This window comes from Notamacropus eugenii, chromosome X (assembly GCF_028372415.1).
Source record: "Notamacropus eugenii isolate mMacEug1 chromosome X, mMacEug1.pri_v2, whole genome shotgun sequence".
Taxonomy (NCBI): Eukaryota; Metazoa; Chordata; class Mammalia; order Diprotodontia; family Macropodidae; genus Notamacropus; species Notamacropus eugenii.
This window is the reverse complement of record NC_092879.1, coordinates 15107732-15130339: the sequence shown is the minus strand read 5'-3', so window position 1 is coordinate 15130339 and position 22608 is coordinate 15107732. Positions and strand designations below refer to the sequence as shown.

Here is a 22608-nt window from a genome sequence, read left to right as displayed (position 1 = left end):
TTGTCCACGGTATCAGTCTTTATACCTAGATCGTGTACCCATTTGGGCTTTATTCTTGCGTAGGGTGTCAGGCATGGGTCTATGTTCAGTTTCTGCCATACTGTTATCCAGTTTTCCCAGCAATTTTTGTCGAATAGTGAGTTCTTATCCCAGAAGCTGGGGTCCTTGGCTTTATCAAACAGGTGGTTGCTATATTCCTTGCCTACTGTGTATTGAGTGCCAAGTCTATTCTACTTGTCTACCGTTCTGTTTCTTAGCCAGTACCAAGTGGTTTTGATAATTGCTGTTTTATAGTACAATTTGAGATCTGGTAGTGCTAGGCCACGTTCCTTAGCATTTCTTTTCATTCGCTCCTTTGATATTGTGGACCTTTTATTCTTCCAGATGAATTTTGATATTTTATCCAGCTCTAGAAAATAATTATCTGATAGTTTAATTGGTATGTCACTAAATAAGTAAATTAATTTAGGTAGAATTGTCATTTTTATTATATCAGCTCAGCCTACCCATGAGCAACTGATGTTTTTCCACCTACTTAAATCTGACTTTATTTGTGCAAAAAGCGTCTTTTAATTGTGTTCATACAATCCCTGGGCTTGTTTTGGCAAGTAAACTCTCAGCTATTTTGTAGTGTCTACCCTAGCTTTAAATGGGATTTCTCTTTCTATCTTTTGCTGTTGGACTTTGTTGCTAATATGTAGGAATGCAGAAGACTTGTGAGGGTTTATTTTGTAACCTGCAACTTTGTCAAAGTTGTTTATTATTTCAAGTAGTTTTTCACTTGAATCTCTGGGATTCTCTGATTGTATCATCATATCATCTGAAAAGAGGGATAGCTTAGTTTCTTCTTTGACTATTATTATTCCTTCAGTTTCTTTATCTTGTCTAATTACTACAGCTAACGTTTCTAGTACCATATTGCATAACAGTAGTGATAACGGACATCCTTGTTTCACCCCTGATCTTACTGGAAATGCATCTAGCTTATCCCCATTGCATATAATGCTTGCTGAAGGTTTTAGGTAGATACTGCTTATTATTTTATGGAAAGTTCCCTTTGTTTCTATGTTCTCTAGTGTTTTTAATAGGAATGGGTGTTGTATTTTGTGGAAAGTTTTTTCTGCATCTATTGAGATAAACATATGATTTTTGCTCCTTTTGTTGTTGATATGATTAATAATGCTAATAGTTTTCTAAATATTGAACCAGTCCTGCATTCCTGGTATGAATCCTACCTGATCATAATGTGTTATTCTCATGATAAGATGCTGTATTCTTTTTGCTAAAATCTTACTTAAATTTTTTGCATCTATATTCATTAGAGTAATTGGTCTATAATTTTCTTTGTCTGTTTTGTCTCTTCCTGGTTTAGGTATCAAAACCATATTTGCATCATAGAAAGAATTTGGGAGGACTCCTTCTTCCCCAGTTTTCAAAAATAGTCCATATAGTATTGGAATTAACTGTTCTTTAAATGTTTGATAGAATTCAGTTGTAAATCTATCTGGCCCTGGAGATTTTTTCCTAGGGAGTTCGTTGACGGCTTGTTAAATTTCTTTTTTCTGAGATGGGATGTTTAAGTGTTCAACTTCTTCTTCTGTTAATCTGGTCAATTTGTATTTTTTAAAATACTCATCCATCTCATTTAGATTATTAAATTTAAATGCATAAAATTTTGCAAAGTATTTTCTAATTATTGTTTTAATGTCCTCCTCATTGGAGTGAGTTCACCCCTTTCATTTTTGATATTAGTAATTTGATTTTCTTCTTTTTTTAAATCACATTGACCAAAGGTTTATCAATTTTATTAGTTTTTTCATAAAACCAACTATTGGTTTTATTTATTAATTCAATAGTTTTCTTAATTTCAGTTTTATTAATCTCTCCTTTGGTTTTCAGTATTTCTAATTTGTTATTTACTTGGGGATTTTCAATTTGTTCTTATTCTAGCTTTTTCAACTGCATGCCCAAATCACTGATCTCCTCTTTCTCTATTTTATTTATGTAGGCATTCAAAGAGATAAAACTTCCCCTAAGACCTGCTTTTGCAGTATCCCATAAGATTTAGTAGGTTGCTAGTCCAATAATTCTTAAGTGATTTCTCCGTCTACCTCTGAAATCACTTGTTTTCCTGATGAATGTTTTCATATTTTCTTACTCTTCGATTTTGTTTTATTGCCAGAAGCAAGTCACCCTCCTCTGTGTATGGAAGAGCCAGTTTTGGGAAGCAATACCTTACTATCAACTGCCAGAACCCTACCTACAACGTTAGTGCAAGTCACAGAGACTATAGATTATGCTTGTGAGGGCAGAGATGGGATGGAAATTGGGTGGAAGAAGGGAAGTAGAACACTGGTCATAATTGCTCATTTGTATTAACTATACGTGAGCTAGTGTCTAGCAGGGTACCACACTCCAACCTTTCTGCCTATGTTCCCCTTCCTCAGCCCTGCTGGAAGAGCTCTGAATCTCCACTCCATTCTGACCCTTGCTGCTCATTTTAGATAGCAAACGCCAGGATCATTTCCATTTTAGAGATGAGGAAAAGTGAGGCTGAAAGAGGTGAGTAGGCAAGAGGGGAAGGGGCCTGGACAAGAAGGTGGCAAGAAAGTTGCCAGTCAACTATGCTTTAAGGAAGGGCTCCCATCAAAGCTGAGGAAATATTTGGCCAGGGCTCGTTGCTGTTCAGTCACTCAGTCATGTCAGATTTTGTGTGATTCCGTGGACTTTTATCCCTGGGGTTTTCTTATTAAAGACAATAGAATGGTTTACTTTATCCTTTTCCTGTGTGTTTGTACTTTGCAGATGAGAAACTCTGGCCAATATTGGTTAAGTGACTGCCCTAGGATCACATAGCTAGTAAGAGTCTAAGGTCAGACTTGAACTCAGATCTTCCTGATCTTCCAAGCCTGGTGTTGTATCCACTGCACCACCTAACTTCCTTGTCCAGGGCTATTAAAAAAAACAACCAAGAAAATATACACAATAAGATAGTAAGGATACAACTGTAGTCCTCATCCCTAATAGTAGCACTTGGATTCCAATCCAGATTGACTACTTCCAAATCTCCTCTTTTTCCTGAAAGTAGTGGTTTTTTATATTACATCAATAACCAATTATTAAATTAGGATACAAACTGTTTATTTCCTCCTTAAGAGACCACCCCCTATAGGTCAGTCAATATCTGATAGATGAGATTTTGAAATCTTCAGAGAACATGCTCCTTGATCTTGGGCAGGACCCCAACCAACTAGAAGATTCCTTCTGCTTACAGTGTAAATAGAATATAATCTAGGTGCCTAGATGTAACGTAATCTATCCCTAAAGCATTGAATCTATGCTCTTGAAGAATTCCCCCCGCTCCCCTTGTGACTTAAGGTAATCCAGCTCATGAAGGAGATAGCCAACCAAAATGGTCTCGGTAGAGATGGATTCCTTTGTCCAAATTTCTGGAGATGGCTGAGTTGTTTGATCAAGTCATTTTCTTAGCAAGAGGAGATGAAGACTTCGAGTCCACTTCCTTATTAATTGTTGACAAATAAGGCTTGATTTTATCTTGGCAAAAGCACCATGGTTTTTTCTTTTGGTTATGGAGAGAGACCACAGATCGCCAATTTGTTTATCATCAACTAGTCTACTTCATTAAGGCCTTTATTTATTCTTCCAAATCTCTCAGTCTTATTCTTCAGATTATCCAGCATTCCTTTAAGTTTTAAACATAAGACAAGATAGTTCACATGTTACTACTTTTTAATAACATAACTGTACTAGAATTAATTGAGGCTTAAATAAAACAAAGAGATTCATTATTTTGTTTCACAAACTTGTTTATTCTATCCTAACTGTACTCACTCTGGAAAAATGAGATACTTCAGGAATTAAATCTTATAGATTTGATAGCTACCAACGCTAATTTAACTCTTGCTCAGTCCAAGGAATAAGTACAAATTTTAAAATTCAAGCTCTTCAAAACTAAGTTGGTATAAAGTAACACAAATTCACAAAGTATTATAACAAAACAAAATTCTTAGTTATTACAGAATTCTAGATATCACCAAGTTCCTTAGTCAAAAAGGTGTTTGTAAGGAAAAGGAGATTTGCTTTCTGTAAGTCAAGGACATAGCCAGTTAATTTAGTCTTATTACAACAACAAATTTTCCTTACATATATCCTAGAAATTAAGTCCATTCTGAAATTTCATATACATAGTCCATAAACGTTTAAATTAACACACATAAATATATCTTTTAGATGAAACAGGCTTGAAAATCACACCCCGAGTTTTCCTCATGATTTCTCCCTTTCATTTTAATTCTCCCAGGCAACACGATTAATGTGCAAATGTGTTTAATAAGAATATAAGTGTAGAACCCATATAAGATTTCATGCTGTCTCAGGCAGTTAGGGAGGAAGGAGAGAGGTGGAGAAAATCTGAGACTTATGGAAGTGATTTTACAAAACTGAAAGCAAATAAACTAAAAAAATGCTAGAGAATAAAGAAGAAAATTACATCCCTATTTTTGTAAAGGTTTCTCATTTGCTCAATAAAAAATTCTACAACACAGAAATTTCTAGTTCTTTCCTTATTTGCAATATTTCCTCTTTATGTCTTGTTTGTTCACGTTGTTTGATTGCTGACTCCCCCATTAATCTGTGCACTCCTTCAGAGAGCAGGGGCTGTGTTAGAGTTCTTCATATTTCCCATGTAGCAGAGAACCTGGCACATAGGAAGTAGTTTAAAAAGCTTCAAATACCTGAATGAAACCTGATTGGACCCTGTTTCTCCTGATATTGCTTCTGTGTCGGTTAAGGGGACAAAAAGTCCTACCAATGGAAAAAAAAATGTAGTCTGGGGGGGGCAGGGTTTGGAGATGTTCCACCGCATCGCAGCACTTGTGGGCTCTGAGGGCTGCTAGGCTCCATGGGCGTATCTTACAAACTCAACTTGAATGCCAACATTGCCCGGCGTTTCCCTGAACCTGAATGGGAGTGTCTACTCTCCTTTCGCCAGTATGGCAGCCGACACTCAGTACTGGCTGCTGGTCAACAACTATGGACCACCATCTGTAGGCTACACCCTGGGTACGGGGAGCAGTCGGGAACCCCAGAGCTAATATGCAGAACTTCTAGCTATCATCGAAGAGCTAGGCAAAGATATCAGACCCACATACTCGAGGAGCAAAAGCACCATGGAGAGGCTAAAGGTAGGCATGGTTCATGCTCACAGATTATTCCGGGAATGCCTGGCAGAGACTGGACGAAATGCAAGATCCTAGCCTCCTACTTCACTTTCAAAGTTTTCCATTTCTTTGTGAAGAAGAAAGAATAGCACTTTTTTCTCTGGTGACTTTCAAAACATTTAAATGAATCCCTTCTACTACTGAACAGTGTAAAAGTTTGGGTTCCTTCCCCCTCTCTTTCTCTAATCCCCACCACAGTCTGTAAGAATAGAAGAAAAGGCCATTTTGCAGTTAAGATTTGCGTTATAAGTAGTGAGGAACAGCTTAGGTAACTTTCATTTTAAAAGCATTGAGTCCAGAAATTGCACGGAGAAAGTTTTGCCTGTGTTGCTGCCTACTATATATTACTATCCTGCTAACGTGCCTCAATCTTTTTTCTTTCTCTAAGTACACTTACAACCACCTAAATTGTCCTTCTTTTGCAACCTTTACAGAATTTCCAATAAATCTGAAGAATTTTTTTCATGAGTTGATGCTGACTGGAAATTGGGTATCTCCCAGTTAGGTCCACATGATAGAAACGCTGCTTTGAAAAATTACATGGTTTTTTTTTTTTTGTTTGTTTGTTACTTTTGCTTTTGGTGTGTGAACATTTGCATGATTGTTCGTACTTTGAAGTCAATTTATAATGCATGAGTTATAAATACAGAGGACTGATCAACCTACTAAAAAATTAAGAACTCAAGTAGTTACATTTCAGATGAAGATTGTACATTTTAGGTCTTGAGGTCGCCATAGAATGATAAAAAAAGAAATCTGGATAAATGACTAAAACTGTTATGTGCATCTTTGTTTGTATTTATCACTTGATGTAATAAAGCATATTTTCATTAACAACTAAGAAAAGTCCCAACAATGGTTTGTCAGGACCTCTCCAAGCTGGGGGATTCCTGAAGGCCCTTAAGTCCTCATACTCTTCTCTGGCAGACAGCTCTGATAAACCAGAAGTGTTTGTATAGAGAGGGGAGAGGCTGTGTCCAGAGAAGATGTGTCACTGTTTCATGGTTGCATTTATATGCTGTGTTGGATAATCCTGCTACTGTTAGAAGTCCAGTGACTTTCCAGTATTTCATTTCATCCCAACACCCTGAATTAAGAGATTGTTAGTGTTCAAGGACCCTCTAACTAGGGATGCGTGCAGGGCGTGTTGCTGTTACACAACCAGTGGGGGGGGTTTATTGACTCAATCCCTTCACATTTAGTGTGAAGAGAGTAGTGTTTGAATCTGCATGTCTCTCACATGGTTTTGTTTCCTTTTCTGAATCAGAATTTTTAGCTGTTCTTCCTCTTCCTCCTTAAAGATGAACTTTGTCTCCTCCTTCTGCTTCATCTCTTGTGTAAGGCAGCCTTGTTTCCACAGGGCTCTCTCTCTGTCCCTCGCCCTGAGGGCCTCCCATCTTCCAGTGACCCCTTTCCTTGCCTTTAGAGGTTCATTTATCATCTTTATTCCTTAGCCTTTCATCCTTGTATCAAGTTGTTGCTTTATTTTCCTTTCACAGTTAAGTAAAGCCCCCTCTTTCTCTTCTCCCTTTCAACATTTCTGTTGGTGTGTCAGATTTGTTGTTGTTTTTTATTTTCTGCAGTTTTTTTCCAGATAACAATTTTTTCCTTCATTCTGCATCAGTCTTCTTACCTTTCTGTTCATTCTATTCTTTCTCTCACTGGTCATATGCTAATTTATTCCTTCTTTAGCAAATCCAGCCTCATATATTTTTTCTGGCTGGGTGACCTTGAGTACATACTTGCCATCTGCCTCAGTTTTCTCATGTGTAAAATGAGGTTAATAACAGCACCTACCTCCCAGGACTGTTGTGAGGGTCAAACGAGATACTATTTGTAAAGCATTTAGCACAGTGCCTGGCACACTGTAGAAGCTCAATAAATGCTTATTCCCTTCCCTCTCTTACCCTTCATGGAATCAACATTTCTTTTTTTAAATTTATTTATTTATTTTCAGTGTTCCCCAACGACTACCATACGCCCGAGATTTTTTCTTTCCCTCCATCCCCCTCCCTCCCCCCCCCCACTCGCCCTCTCCCTCCCTGAGACAGCATACAATTTTATATAGGTTCTACACACACATTCCTATTAAATACATTTTCACCATAATCATGTTGTGTAGAAGAATTAAAATGAATGGGAGAAATCATATAACAAACCAAAACGTAATGCAAAAGAAAATGATCTGTTGCAATCTGCGATTGAATTCCATAGTTCTTTCTCTGGATGTGAAAGGCATTTTGCCTTAAAAGACCATTGGGAATCTTTTAAGTCCTTGCAATGCAGTGAAATTCTAAGTCTACAAGAAAAAGTCCTCTCACACTGTGGTTGTTACTGTGTACAAAGTTCTGTTTCTACCCCTTTTGCTCAGCATCAGATCATATAAGTTTTTCCAGGCCTCTCTGAAGTCATTCTTTTCATCGTTTCTTATACACAACAGTATTCCATTACATTCATATACCATGATCTATTCAGTCATTTCCCAATTGATGGGCGTCCCCTTGATTTCCAGTTTTTGGCCACTACAAAGAGTGTTGCTATAAATATTTATTTACATGTGGGACCCTTTCCCACTTTTATGATCTCTTGGGAATACAATCCTAGAAGAGCTATTGCTGGGTGACAGGGTATGCACCTTTTTGCAGCCCTTTGGGCATAGTTCCAAATTGCTCTCCAGAATGGTGGGATCAGCTCACAGCTCCACTAACAATGAATTAGTGTTCCAAATCTCTCATATCTTCTCCAACATTTATCATCTTCCTGTTTTGTCATGTTAGTCAATCTGACAGGTGTAATGTGGTACCTCAGAGTTGTTTTAATTTACATATCTCTGTTCAATACTGATTTAAAGCATTTATTCATGTGGTTATATATACCTTTAATTTCTTCCTCTGAAAACTTCCTGTACATATCCTTTGACCATTTATCAGCTGGGGAACGATTTGCATTCTTGTACATTTGACTCACTTCTTTATAGATTTCAGAAAGGAGGCCTTTATCCAGACACCAGTTGAAAAAATTCTTTCCCAGGTTTCTGTTTACTATCTAATGTTGGTTTCGTTGGGTTTGCTTCTGCAAAAACTTTTCAATTTAACGTAATCAAAATTATCCGTTTTGCACTTCACAATGTTCTCTATCCCTTGTTTGATTATAAATTTCTCCATTCTCCATAAATCTGACAAATATACTATTCTGTAATCCGCTATTTTGTTCATAGTATCAATTTTTATACTTAGATCATGTATTCATTTGAATTTTATTCTTGTTTACGGTGTCAGGCATTGGTCTATGCTCAGTTTCCGTCACAGTCGTCCAGTTTTCCCAGCAATTTTTGTCAAACAATGAGTTCTTATCCCAGAAGCTGGGGTCGTTGGGTTTATCAAACAGTAGATTGCTATATGCATTGATTACTGTGTCTTGAGTAACTAACCTATTTCACTGGCCTACCCCTCTGTTTCTTAGCCATTATCAAGTGATTTTGATGATTGCTGCTTTATGATACAATTTGAGATCTGGTAGGGCTAGGCCACCTTCCCTAGCATTTCTTTTCATTATTTCCTTTGATATTCTGGATTTTTGTTCCTCCAGATGAATTTTGATGTGATTTTTTTCTAGCTCTAAAGATAATTATCTGATAGCTTGATTGGTATGGCAATGACTAAGTAAATTAATTTAGGTAGAATTGTCATTTTTATTATATTAACTTGGCCTATCCACGAGCAGCTGATGAATTTCCACTTACTTAGATATGACTTTCTTTGTGTGAAAAATGTTCGATAATTGTGTCCATATAGTCCCTGGGTTTGTTTTGGCAGGTAGACTGCCAGATATTTTATGGCGTCTACCGTAACTTTAAATGAGTTTTCTCTTTCTGTCTCTTGCTGTTGGTCTTTGTCAGCAGTGTATACAAATACTGATGATTTTTCTGGGTTTATTTTGTAATGAAACTTTGCAAAGTTGTTTATTATTTCAAGTAGTTTTTTATCCGATTCTCTAAGTATATCATCATATCATCTGCAAAGAGGGATAATTTATTTTCTTGTTTGCCTATTCTAATTCCTCCAATTCCTTTTTGTTCTCTTATTGCTACAGCTAATATTTCTAACAGCATATTGAATGACAGTGGTGATAATGGACATCCTTGTTTCACTCCTGATCTTACTGGAAATGCATGTAACTTGTACCCCTTGCATATAACGCTTGCTGATGTTTTTAGGTAGATACTGCTTATTATTTTATGAAAAGTTCCATTTATTTCCATGCTTTTCAGTGTTTTCAATAAGAACAGGTGTTGTATTTTGTCAAAAGCTTTTTCTGCATCTCTTGCTTATTTTTGTTGTTGATTTGATCAGTAATGCTAATGGTTTTTCTAATATTGAACCAGCACTTCATTCCTAGTATAAAGCCTACTTGACCATAATGTATTATTCTCATAAGTTGCTGTATTCTTTTTGCTATTATCTTATTTAAAATTTTTGCATCTAAATTCATTACAGAAATTGGTCTATAATTTTCTTTCTCTCTTTTGGCTCTTCCTGATTTAGGTATCAGAACCATATTTGTAGCATCAAAAAAATTTGCTAGGAGTCCTTCTTCGGCAATTTTCCCAAATAGTCTACATAGTATTGGAATTAACTGTTCTTTAAATGTTTGATAGAATTCACTTGTAAATCCATCTGACCCTGGAGATTTTTTTTTCAAGAGAGTTCATTGATGTCTTATTTAATTTATTTTTCTGAGGTGGGATTATTTAAGTACTCAACTTCCTCTTCTGTTAATCTAGTCAGTTTAAATTTTTTTAAAAATAATCATCCTTCTCATATAAATTGTGAAATTTATGGGCATAGAGTTGGGCTAAGTAATTTCTAATTTTTTTTTAAAATTTGCTCCTTATTGGAGTTTAGTTTACCCTTTTCCTTTTGATATTGGTAATTTGATTTTCTTCTTTCTCTAAATCAGATCGACCGAAGTTTTATCAATTTTATTGTTTTTTCATAAAGCTAACTCTTAGTTTTATTTATTACTTCACTAGTTTTTCTTAATTTCAATTTTATTAATCTCTCCTTTGGTTTTCAGTATTTCTAATTTGGTATTAACCTGGGGATTTTCAATTTGTTCTTTTTCTAGTTTTTTCCACCTGCATGCCCAATTCATTGATCTACTCTTTCTGTATTTTATTCATGTAGGCATTCAAAGATATAAAACTTCCCCTAAGAAGTGTTTTTGCAATATCCCATAAGATTCGGTAGATTGTTTCATTATTGTCATTCTCTTGAATGAAGTTGATGATTGTTTCATTAATTCGTTGTTTAATTCACTCATTCTTTAGGATTAGATTGTTTAGTTTCAAGTTACTTTTTGGTTTTTATTTCCATGGCCTATGATTTCATATAATTTTTATTGCATTATGATCTGAGAAGCATGCGTTGAGTACCTCTGCCTTTCTGCAGTGGATTGTGAGGTTTTGTGGCCTAGTGCATGGTGGATTTTTGTATATTTGTCATGAACCACTTAGAAAAAGGTATATTCCTTTCTATCCCCATTCAATTTTCTCCAGAGATCTCTCATATCTACCTTATCCAGAGTTCTATTCATCTCCTTAATTTCTTTCTTGTTTATTTTGAGGTTAGATTTATCAAATTCAGAGAGGGGGAGGTTGAGGTTCCTCACTGGTGTAGTTTTCCTGTCTGTTTCTTCCTGTAACTCCCTTAACTTATCTAAGAATGTAGATGTTATACCACTTGGAGCATGTATGTTTAATAATGAAATTGCTTCGTTGTCTATGGTATCTTTTAGCAGGATATAGTTTCCTTCCTTTTCTCTTTTGATTAGATATAGTTCTGCTTTTGCTTTGTCTGAGATTTGTATTGCTACCCCTGATATTTTTATATCTGCTGAAGCACAATATATTCTACTCCAACCTTTTACCTTTACCCTGTGTGTATGCCCCCATTCAAATGTGTTTCTTTTAAGCAACATATTGTTGGATTATAGTTTTTAATCTATTCTGCTACCCATCTCCATTTTATAGGAGAGTTCATGTCATTCACATTCACAGTTATGATTACTATCTGAATCTTTCCTTCCATCTCCTTTCCCCCTGTTTATGCTTTTAGTTCTCCCTTCTCCCTTTCCCTCCAAAATAAGTTTTCGATTTTTGACCACAGACTCCCTCAGTCTTCTCTCCCTTCTTTCAGCCTCCCTCTCTTTTAATCCCCTTTTCTCTTAGTACTTCCTCCCTCCCTTTTAGCTTCCCTTCCCTTTTCTTTCCCCCTTCCCTTCCTACTACCTATAGAGCTAGTTGCATTTCTATATTTAACTGGCTTTGTTGTTCCCTCCTTGAATCCAATCAGATGAGAGTAACTCTCAAACAATGCTCATCTCTCCCCCTTTGCCTCCACTGCAATATATTTTTGTGCCTCTTCTTGTGATGTAATTTACCTTTTTCTGACTCTTCCTTTTCATGTCTCCTATTGCAATCGCTTCGCACACTTAAATCACATTTTTATCCTGACATCATTTATTTTATGCCACTCCCTCTATCTATGTATATCTTTTTTATATATCTTAATAAATACGCAATTCTCAAGATTAACAACTATCATTTTCCTCATAGGGATCTAAACATGTTGCTCATGTTGAGTAACAAGTTTTTGTTTTTGTTTTGCGTTTTACCTTTTTATGCCTCTCGAGACCTGCGTTTGAAGATCAGTTTTTCTATTGAGTTCTGGCCTTTTCATCAGGAAGGTCTGAAAATCCCTTATTTCATAGAATGTTCATCCCCTTGCCTCAGCTCAACTTTGCTGAGTAATTAATCCTTGATTGTACTCCCAAGTCCTTTGCCTTATGGAATATCATATTCCAATTCCATCCATCTTTTAATGTATAAGTTGCAAGGTCCTGTGTGATTCTAACACACAGGTATTTGTGCTCTTTGGTATTTCAATTATTTCTTTCAGTAATATTTTCTCCTTCACTTGATAGTTCTGGAATTTGGCAACAATATTTCTTGGTGTTTTTAAGTTGAGATCCCTTTCTGGAGGTGAATGGTGAATTCTTTCGATTACTATTTTGCTCTGTGGATCTAGGACTTCTGGGTAATTTTCCTTAATGATTCCCTAGATGATATCATCCAGGCTCCTTTTTTCCATCATGGATTTCTGATAGACCAATAATCTTTAGATTTTCTCTCCTGGATCTAAATTTCAGGTCCGTTGTTTTTCCAATTAGATATTTTACATTTTCTTCTATCTTTTCATTCTTCAGATTCTGTTTTACTGAATTCTGATATCTCATAGAATCATTAGCTTCTACTTGCCCAATTCTAATTTTTATCCAATTGTTTTCTCCAGTGCATTTTTGCATCTCCTTTTCCATCTGTCCAATTTTTCCTTTTAAGGAGTTATTTTCTTCAGTTAGGTTTTGCCCTTCCCTTTCAATTTGTCCAATTGCCTTTTAAATTCTTCTGTGATTTCCTTTTTCGTATTTTTAAAATCATTGTTCAGTTTTTCTTCTATTTGTGCTTCAGACCAGTTCACATTCTGTTCTGAAATTTTAGATGGGAGTACAGTTTCAATGCTGACCTCTTTGGTATTCATGTTTTGGTCCTTGTCCCCATAGAAAGAATGTGTGGTCTCTTCTTTTCTGCTTTGCTTCTTACTCATGATAATCACCCTTTTTTTGACTTTTAAAGTAGATCTCTGTGTCTGGGACACAGGGAGCTCTGTCCCACAGTTGTGCATAAAACTTGAGGCTTTGTGCGTTGTGGCCTCTAGCTCTTTCAGGTAGAAGCTAAAGTGCTGTAGCTTACCTGGTGCAGTGTTGGCAGGTGTTGGAAAGTAGAGGCCAGGTGAGGTCTTTTGGGGTTTCCCAAGAGTTACCCTGGATCTAGCTGTGTTAAGTGTGGAGGAGGGATGGTCTGGCCACAGGACGTCTCCTCTGCTGAGCTAGAGCATAGGGAAGCTCAGTGGTTGGTGACCCTGTCTGCGCTAGTTTCTTCCTGTTTTCCCTGGGATTCTGAGGCATGACTGGAGTCCTGGTGTTGCTGGTTGGGGGCTTCACTCCCCTTGGACTCAGGATCTTCTCCCGGTTTACTGCAGTGGGGCTGTCTAGCACAGCTCTGGTCCTGCACTGTTCCCCTTCTGCCACAGTAAGAGAGACAATCCTTAATGATTTTCCTAGCTTCATGGAAGCCAGCTTTCCTGCTTCTCCAACTATCCCAGGGATTTTCCAAGAGAGATATTCTCTGGCCTCTCCATGGTCAACAAGGTGAGGGAGATAGTAAGTACCCATCACTCTGCCATATTGGCTCCCAGAACCGGAAATCTCCCTGAGGACACTGAAAGAGGCCTATCTACTCAATGGACCTTAACTCTCCCTAAGTGAGTATGGGAAAAGGCCCAACCTAAAAATACCAAGGCTTCCATAGCATCCTGGATCATCTCCAGTCATGCTGATGAATATCCGATCTCTGAATCCAAATAGCTCAGGAGGATAAAGTGAGGCTCTTGATCTTGCAGAGCCCTCCCTCACTCCAAACAAAGTCCAATGTTAGTCATATCATCATTTCTCTGATGTTATTGTCTTCTTTGAAACACAAGGATGAACACAACAACAACAAGACAGGGTTGGGGAAGCTGTGCCTTCGAGGTCACATGGAGCCCTCATGCGACCCTTTGAATGAGTCCAAGATTTATGGAAAAAATCTTTTCATTTAGTGGATTTTTTCTGTGAAGTTTGGATTTACTCAAAGGGCCTTACTTGGGGGACCTAGCAGGCCTTATGTGGCAAAGGAAAAATTTTTAGGCTTCTTGTTTCTGGAAGTAAATGATTTAATAGCAAGGCCAACAAATTACATTAAATCAAGTCAACAAATTCCTTAGTGGTTAGAGAAAATTTCATGGGCTTAGAGAGCTTATTTCATTTTTTTTAGTTTCAAAAGGCTTTTATTTGTGGCTCCTCTAAAGGCAAAATATCAGAAAAGAATCCACTGGAGAGATAATGTTTTATAGTAAAGAAGTAGTATCTTTATCTTTTCCTTTCCCCCAAGTACAAAAGCTTTCTTCTTATTATGAACATTTAAGAGCAGTTTTCCATGTCTGGATAAGTGACTTGCTTAAAAAGGAACCCATAATTATAGCCCTCCACCATTCCGTACATCTCTAGCAGGCAATGTGCAGTTTCTCTGTAGTCTCAAGCAATACTTGTAACATAACTAGAAAGCTCTTCTGCCCAATCTAACAAAATATTTTAAGATTGTCTTCTGCTTCCCTTTATCCGCTAGAAAGAAAAGAATCTCCAAATCTTTCGTAATTGTGGTTGATAACTCAACATTTGAGGAAAAAATCCCAACACTATCTGAAACACCCAAATTATTACAAATTGTTGGTCATAAATTTAAGGAGGTTAAGCTCAAAACTAGACATGTTCCATTGTCTCCTCCCTCAAATGGATAATTAGGAAAATAGATTATTTATCTATTAGGTCTGTTAAAGAAGTCCTATTCCTGCAAAGCTCCTAAGTATTCCCTTTCCTAGAAGCCAACCATACTAGTTGGCTGATGATGGAGATTGCAATAAATCTCACAAGAATTTAAAGTCTGAAACAGTGCTAACCCAAAGATAGCCAGCAGAGCTACAAAGGGAGTTCAATGATCCAAGTGCAGTGCTGGTAAAAGCACAAGGAGAGGAATCATGGGTGACTTTTAGTGCCATTTTCATTTAACAAGTCATTAGCAAAGTAGCCCAAAGACTCCTGACTTTCATTACCCCAAGACGTTTAAATCAATTACTATAGGAAGACATGATTGTCAGGCTGGTATCTCTTTTGGTAGAGATCTTCAAGGGAGGCCCAGCCAGATACCAGCATGGTCTTCCTGGAATAACCTATGGCTGAGGGGTGTACCATACGTATTTCTTACCTGAAGCGAGCTTTTTGATGAATACGCCTTTAGGAAACAGATTTTTAGCCACCTCTTCAGGATTAGTTGGAACAACCATGACACCATTCTCACATTTCTAGTCAACAGGAGTAGCAACCTTCATTGTATGCTGTCAATTGAAGGGAATCAATCACTCTGAGGATCTCATCAAAGTTCCTGCCAGTAGTTGCTGGGTGGAGGACAGACAGCTTCAACTTCAAAGATAAATACCACAACAGCTGTCAGAGGCATTCCCTGCACATCCCCTTCATTTGGGTCTAACATGATTTGATGGCAAGGTTCCGTTTGTGATCATCAGTGATGGGGAAAGGCAATTTCTCTGTGGGCTTGTCTCCATTGTATGCATTGATATCCTTTCTATAGGAAGAAAGGTCTTGGACAGAGTCAATAGAAAAGGCAATCATCTTAACATTCTGCTTTGCAAATTCTGAGGCCAGCTGCGTGGCACTGCCCAGCTCTGTTGTTCACATTGGAGTAAAATCCCTAGGATGGGAGAAGAGAATGTCCCATGAGTCTCTGAGGACGTCCTGGAAACGAATGCAGCCTATCGTGGTGTCCACCTCCAGATTGGGGGCCTCGTCTCTGAGCAGCAGACCTCTGGGCATGGCAGCTGCAGCAGCGGCCAGGAGCAGGAGAGGGCAGAGGAGCTGCAGCCAATGTGGGCGCTCGTTCGCTGAGAGCTTATTTTATAACAGAAAAAAGGAAATATATTCATGAGGCTGATTCATGTTTTACAGAGAAATAGGTAAATTTGCCATATTCAGCTGCTGGGCATGTTGGGAGTGCAACAGGAAATTTCTAGGGTGGATTAACTCTAGTTTCAATATTTTGTTGATTTAAAAATGAAGAATTTTTTTTGAATTTTTTGAGAATTATGTTTCAGTGATCCTTTAAAGATTTCTGCCATTGGTCAATGAACCAATTTAATAAAAGAGGAAACTGAGGTGAGCTGAGAGTCAACACTTCTCATCCTCTCTAGCTGTCTGAAAAGGGCAATCCAACCGTTAGTAAAGAGTTCTGTGTTATCTAAGTTTAACTTACGATTATTTTATTTTATTTCTAAAAAGACATATTTAGACTGGTTCTAACTTATCTGCTATTCTGTCTTGTTAAAATATACATTTTCTAAATCTGTAGTCAGCTTAGCCATAAAAGAATATTTATCTAGCTTACTTCTTCCCAAGAAAAGGAAAATTAGTTCTACAGTCAAAATAAGGCAAAGTAATCAGTATTAACTGATTGAGACATTTCAGTTCCTCCCCTTTGACGCATAAGGAAATCAGTTTCCTTACAGATCACTTAGAACTGTTTTCGAATGGCTTTACATACTCCATATTTTCCAAGAATAACTTGTTCAGTATTTCTTTTTGTTCTTTTTTATTCATTTTTAGTTTTCAGCATTTACTCTTACAAGATTTTGAGTTCCAAATTTTTTTCTCACCCTCCTCCCTCGTCATGCTTCCCTCCACCCTCCCTAAGATGGCATGCAATCTGATATAAGCTATATCTGATACAGGCTATACATGTAAAGTCATATTAAACATATTTCCACACTAGTCATGTTGTGCAAGAAAAATCAGAACAAAACTGAAAAAAAACACTAAGAAAGAAAAAAAGAGAAATAAAGAAAAAATGGTATTCTAGGACCTACGTTCAGACTCCCTGGTTCTTTCTCTGGATGTGAACAACACTTTCCATCATGAGTCTTTTGGAATCATCTTAGATCGTTGTATTTCCGGGAAGAGCTAAATCTTTGAAAGTTGGTCATCACATAATATTGCTGTTAGCATGTGTAATGTTCTCTTGGTTCTGCCCCATTACTCTTGCTCAGTAGTTCTACTTAAGAATATAAAGTCTAAAAAAGTTGACTAGTTTCTTCAATTTGTCTGCTGGTATGATATAGGGCATTTTATAATTGGGGTAAATTATTGCTAGGGAAAATAATTTACACCCCTATTTTAATTCTGTTTCCTATGTCTGCCCCTACTTTGAGACATTTTTCAGGCAACATGAAGGTCAATTTGTCTTTTTTGCTTTGTTGATAGAACAGTTTTTAAATTTTTTTAAACGCAAAAGTATGTGGAGAAGAGGAAGCGCTAATGATTTCGGGTGCTTAGGGGACCTGTTGACAGTCCAACATCTATGGGACCCAATGAGCAATTTTTCCATACCTGATTATGAAGTCTGGGAAAAGAGGTATTCATTACCTAGTTATTATAAGAAAGGACCATGGCAAATAGGACTAGTACTGATGGCAGTGATGCAATTTCAGAAAGTGAGTTGGTGACTCTGCAGATTAAAGCCTTATTACTTATGGCTGGCATATTGACAGAATTTTCCAGGGTCTGTCCCCTTTGGTACAGAAGTAATTGCACATGGGGAAAAGAGAACAGAGACCTTTATTGATTTCACCCAGTTCACTGGAAATCCTTGCTACAGATGAAATAATTCAAAGGTCTATTCAAAGTCCCATGCTGTGGAGCTCTTTCAGCATGCTTTATGACCGTGAGAAGCAAGAAAAGTACATTTCTGGAATAAGTAACCTCTTAGGAAACTTCTGTAGGGGCTTCTTCTTTCGAGATCTCAAGATCCAGGAGCATGTAGAAATATTTCGTACAAACTCAATGTAAAATAGAGATGTAAGAGGAACATCAAATGGAGAACACAATTTATCTGAACCTTCAGAGAATTTCAATTGTTATATCCTGAATAGGAAAATGAGTCTTTTTTTCCTGTAAGATCATCAGATAGATGCTTAAAACGGGAAAATAAGTTTACTCTCTTCACAATTATCAATGAAATTTTACATATAATATTCTTATCCCACTGTAAAATTATAAAAATTTAAAATAAAAGACACTTCATAATTACAATCCGTTTTTAAAATATTTTCCTCAAAAACTGGTGTCATATTAACCTAGGAACATTTTGATTTTAGAAAAATTTCATGTAAGTGTACATTTATTAAAAGCGTAATTCCTTAATTAAAAGAGAATTCACATTTCTATTCAAACGTCTAATATTTCTCTAAATTCCACAAAACAAAAAAATTAGAGTTCTAAAAATATTCTGTTTCTTTTTTTTTAAAGATAATGGCAAATTTATCAGGTTCTTCTCAAGTAAAATTTCATTTATTATTTTAGATAAAATCTTAATTTAATATCATTCCTTTAGTCCCAAACCCAACAAATGAAGACATTTATACTTTGTTCATTATACTTAAGCACTTCAGAATTGTTTAATTCCTCCAACAAGCCGGGGAGGTGGGTACTGTTATTATTGTTATTATTACTACTATTGTAAAAAAACAAAGACTGATCAAATTCTCAAGTATAGTACAGCTACAAAATTGTTCAACCCTATCAGTCCTTGATTTGTAATAATGGTGGCAAGAGCTAAACCTCAGTTCTCACAAGAGTCCATTATTTTTAGCTGGCTTACATAAAAAAAAAAAATCATGATGATCCTCCCAGTCCCTTTAACTATTCTTTTTGTTTAAATTGATTTATTTAACTTTTAACACTCATTTTCACAAAATTTTGGGTTCCAAATTTTCTGCCCATTTCTCTGCTCCCCCTACCGCAAAACACCGAGCATTCTAAATGTCCCTATCATCAATTTGCCCGCTCTTCTATCATCCCTCCCTTCCCTTGTCCCCAGCTTCTCTTTTGTCCGGTAGGGCCAGAAAACTTTCTACACCCCTTAATCCGTATTTCTTATTTCCTAGTAGCAAGAACAATATTCGACAGTTGATCCTAAAACTTTGAGTTTCAACTTCTCTTCATCCCTCCCTCCCCACCCATTCCCTTTGGAATGGAAGCAATTCAATATAGGCTATGTCTGTGCAGTTTTGCAAATGACTTCCATAATAGTCGTGCTGTATAAAACTAATTATATTTCCCTCCATTCTATCCTGCCCCCCATTACTTCTATTCTCTCTTTTGATCCTCTCCCTGCCCAAGAGTGTTGACTTCAAATTGTTCCCTCCTCCCACTGCCCTTCCTTCCATCATACCCCCAGCCTGCTTATCCCCTTTTCCCCCACTTTCCTGTATTGTAAGATAGGTCTTCATACCAAAATGAGTGTGCATTTTATTTCTTCCTTTAGTGGAATGTGATGAGAGCAAACTTCACGTTTTTCTCTCACTTCCCCTCTTTTTCCCTCCACTAAAAAGTCTTTTGCTTGCCTCTTTTATGAGAGATAATTTGCCCCATTCCATTTCTCCCTTTCTCCTCCCAATATATTTCTCTCTCACTGCTTAATTTCATTTTTTAAAGATATGACCCCATCCTATTCAATTCACTCTGCGCTCTCTATCTCTGTGTGTGTGCATGTGCGTGTGCGTGTGTGAGTGTGTGTAATCCCACCCACTTCCCAGATACTGAAAAGTTTCAAGAGTTACAAATATTGTCTTTCCATGTAAGAATGTAAACAGTTCAACTTTAGTAAGTCGCTTATGACTTCTCTTTGCTATTTACCTCTTCATGCTTCTCTTCATTCTTGTGTTTGAAAGTCAAATTTTCTTTTCAGCTCTGGTCTTTTCATCAAGAATGCTTGAAAGTCCTGTATTTCATTGAAAGACCATTTTTTTCCCTGAAGTATTATACTCAGTTTTGCTGGGTAGGTGGTTCTTGGTTTTAGTCTTAGTTCCTTTGACTTCTGGAATATCCTATTCTATGCCCTTCCATCCCTTAATGTAGGAGCTGCTAGATTTTGTGTTATCCCGATTGTATTTCCACAATACTTGAATTGTTTCCTTCTAGCTGCTTGCAATATTTTCTCCTTAACCAGGGAACTCTGGAATTTGGCCACAATGTTCCTAGGAGTTTCTCTTTTTGGATCTCTTTCAGGCGGTGTTCTGTGGATTCCTTGATTACTTATTTTGCCCTCTGGTTCTAGAATCTCAGGGCAGTTTTCTTTGATAATTTCCTTGATAATGAAAGATGATGTCTAGGCGCTTTTTTTGATCCTGGCTTTCAGGTAGGCCCATAATTTTTAAATTATCTCTTGGATCTATTTTCCAGATCAGTTGCTTTCCAATGAGATATTTCATATTACCTTCCATTTTTTCATTCTTTTGGTGTTGTTTTGTGATTTCTTGGTTTCTCATAAAGTTATTAGCCTCCATCTGTTCCATTCTAATTTTGAAAGAACTATGTTCTTCAGTGAGCTTTTGAACCTCCTTTTCCATTTGGCTAAATGTGCTTTTTAGAGCATTCTTCTCCTCATTGGCTTTTTCAACCTCTTTTTCCAATTGAGTTAGCTTATTTTTGAAGGTGTTATTTTCTTTTTTTTATTTATTTGACTTTTAACATTCATTTTCACAAAATTTTGGGTTACAAATTTTCTCCCCTTTTCTCCCCTCCCCCCCCAAACCCAAGCATTCTAATTGCCCCTGTGACCAATCTGCTCTTTCTTCTATCATCCCTCTTTGCCCTTGTCTCCATCTTCTCTTTTGTCCTCTAGGGCCAGATAGCTTTCTTTACCCTTTTACCTGTATTTCTTATTTCCTAGTGGTAAGAACATTACATTTGATCCTAACACTTTGAGTTCCAACTTCTCTTCATACCTCCCTCTCCACCCCTTCCCTTTGGGAGGCAAGCAATTCAATATAGGCCAAATCTGTGTAGTTTTGCAAATGACTTCCATAATAGGTGTGTTGTGTAGGACTAACTATATTTCCCTCCATCCTATCCTGTCCCCCATTACTTCTATTCTCTTTTGATCCTATCCCTCCCCATGAGTGTCGACCTCGAATTGCATTCTCCTCCCCATGCCCTCCCTTCTATCATCTCCCCCACCCTGCTTGTCCCCTTGTCCCCCACTTTCCTGTATTGTGAGATAGGTTTTCCTACCAAAATGCGTGTGCATTTTATTCTTTCCTTTAGTGGAATGTGATGAGAGTAGACTTCATGTTTTTCTCTCACCTCCCCTCTTTATCCTTCCACTAATGAGTCTTTTGCTTGCCTCTTTTATGAGAGATAATTTGCCCCATTCAATTTCTCCCTTTCTCCTCCCAATATATTTCTCTCTCACTCCTTGATTTCATTTTTTTTAAGATATGATCCCATCCTCTTCAATTCACTCTGTGCACTCTGTCTCTTTGTATGTGTGCGTGTGTGCATGTGTATGTGCGTACTCCCACCCAGTACCAAGATACTGAAATGTTTTAAGAGTTACAAATATTGTCTTTCCATGTAGGAATGTAAACAGTTCAACTTTAGTAAGTCCCTTATGGCTTCTCTTTGCTGTTCACCTTTTCACGGTTCTCTTCATTCTTGTGTTTGAAAGTCAAATTTTCTTTTCAGCTCTGGTCTTTTCATCAAGAAAATTTGAAAATCCTCTATTTCATTGAAAGACGGTTTTTTCCCCTCAAGTATTATACTCAGTTGTGCTGGGTAGGTGATTCTTGGTTTTAGTCCTCATTCCTTTGACTTCTGGAATATGCTGTTCCATGACCTTCGATCCCTTAATGTAGAGGCTGCTAGATCTTGTGTTATCCTGATTGTATTTCCACAATACTTGAATTGTTTCTTTCTAGCTGCTTGCAATATTTTCTCCTTGACCTGGGAACTCTGGAATTTGGCCACAATGTTCCTAGGAGTTTCTCTTTTTGGATCTCTTTCATGCGGTGTTCTGCGGATTCCTTGAATATTTATTTTGCCCTCTGGTTCTAGAATCTCAGGGCAGTTTTCCTTGGTAATTTCATAGAAGAAGATGTCTAGGCTCTTCTTTCGATCATGGCTTTCAGGTAGTCCCAAAATTTTTAAATTGTCTCTCCTGAATCTATTTTCCAGGTCAGTTGTTTTTCCAATAAGATATTTCACATTATCTTCCATTTTCCATTCTTCTCTCTTTGTTCTGTGATATCATGCTTTCTCGCAAAGTCCTTAGCCTCCATCTGTGCCATTCTAGTTTTGAAAGAACTATTTTCTTCAGTGAGCTTTTGAATCTCCTTTTCCATTTGGCTAATTCTGCTTTTGAAAGCATTGTTCTCCTCATTGGCTTTTTGAACCTTTTTTGACAATTGTGTTAGGCTAGTTTTCAAGGTGTTAATTTCTTCAACATTTTTTTGGTTCTCCTTTAGCAGGGAGCTGATCTGCTTTTCATGCTTTTCTTTCATCTCTCTCATTTCTCTTCCAAGTTTTTCCTCCACCTCTCTAACTTGATTTTCAAAATTCCTTTTGAGCTCTTCCATGGCCTGAGCCCATTGGGTGGGCTGGGACACAGAAGCCTTGATTTCTGTGTCTTTGCCTGATGGTAAGCATTGTTCTTCCTCATCAGAAAGGAAGGGAGGAAATGTCTGTTCTCCAAGAAAGTAGCCTTCAATAATCTTATTTCTTTTCCCTTTTCTGGGCATTTTCCCAGTCAGTGACTTGACCTATGAATATTCTCCTCACACCCACCTCGCCTCCTGGTCCTCCCAGC

General features: G+C 37.2%; 2 pseudogenes; one reads left to right on the top strand and one right to left on the bottom strand.

Moving 5' to 3' along the window:
* The first annotated feature begins 5012 nt into the window (after window positions 1–5012).
* On the top strand, window positions 5013–5276 carry LOC140516185 (cyclin-dependent kinase 2-associated protein 1 pseudogene; annotated as a pseudogene).
* Window positions 5277–15124: 9848 nt separating this feature from the next.
* LOC140515882 (peroxiredoxin-6 pseudogene) lies at window positions 15125–15785 on the bottom strand (annotated as a pseudogene).
* Window positions 15786–22608: the final 6823 nt, after the last annotated feature.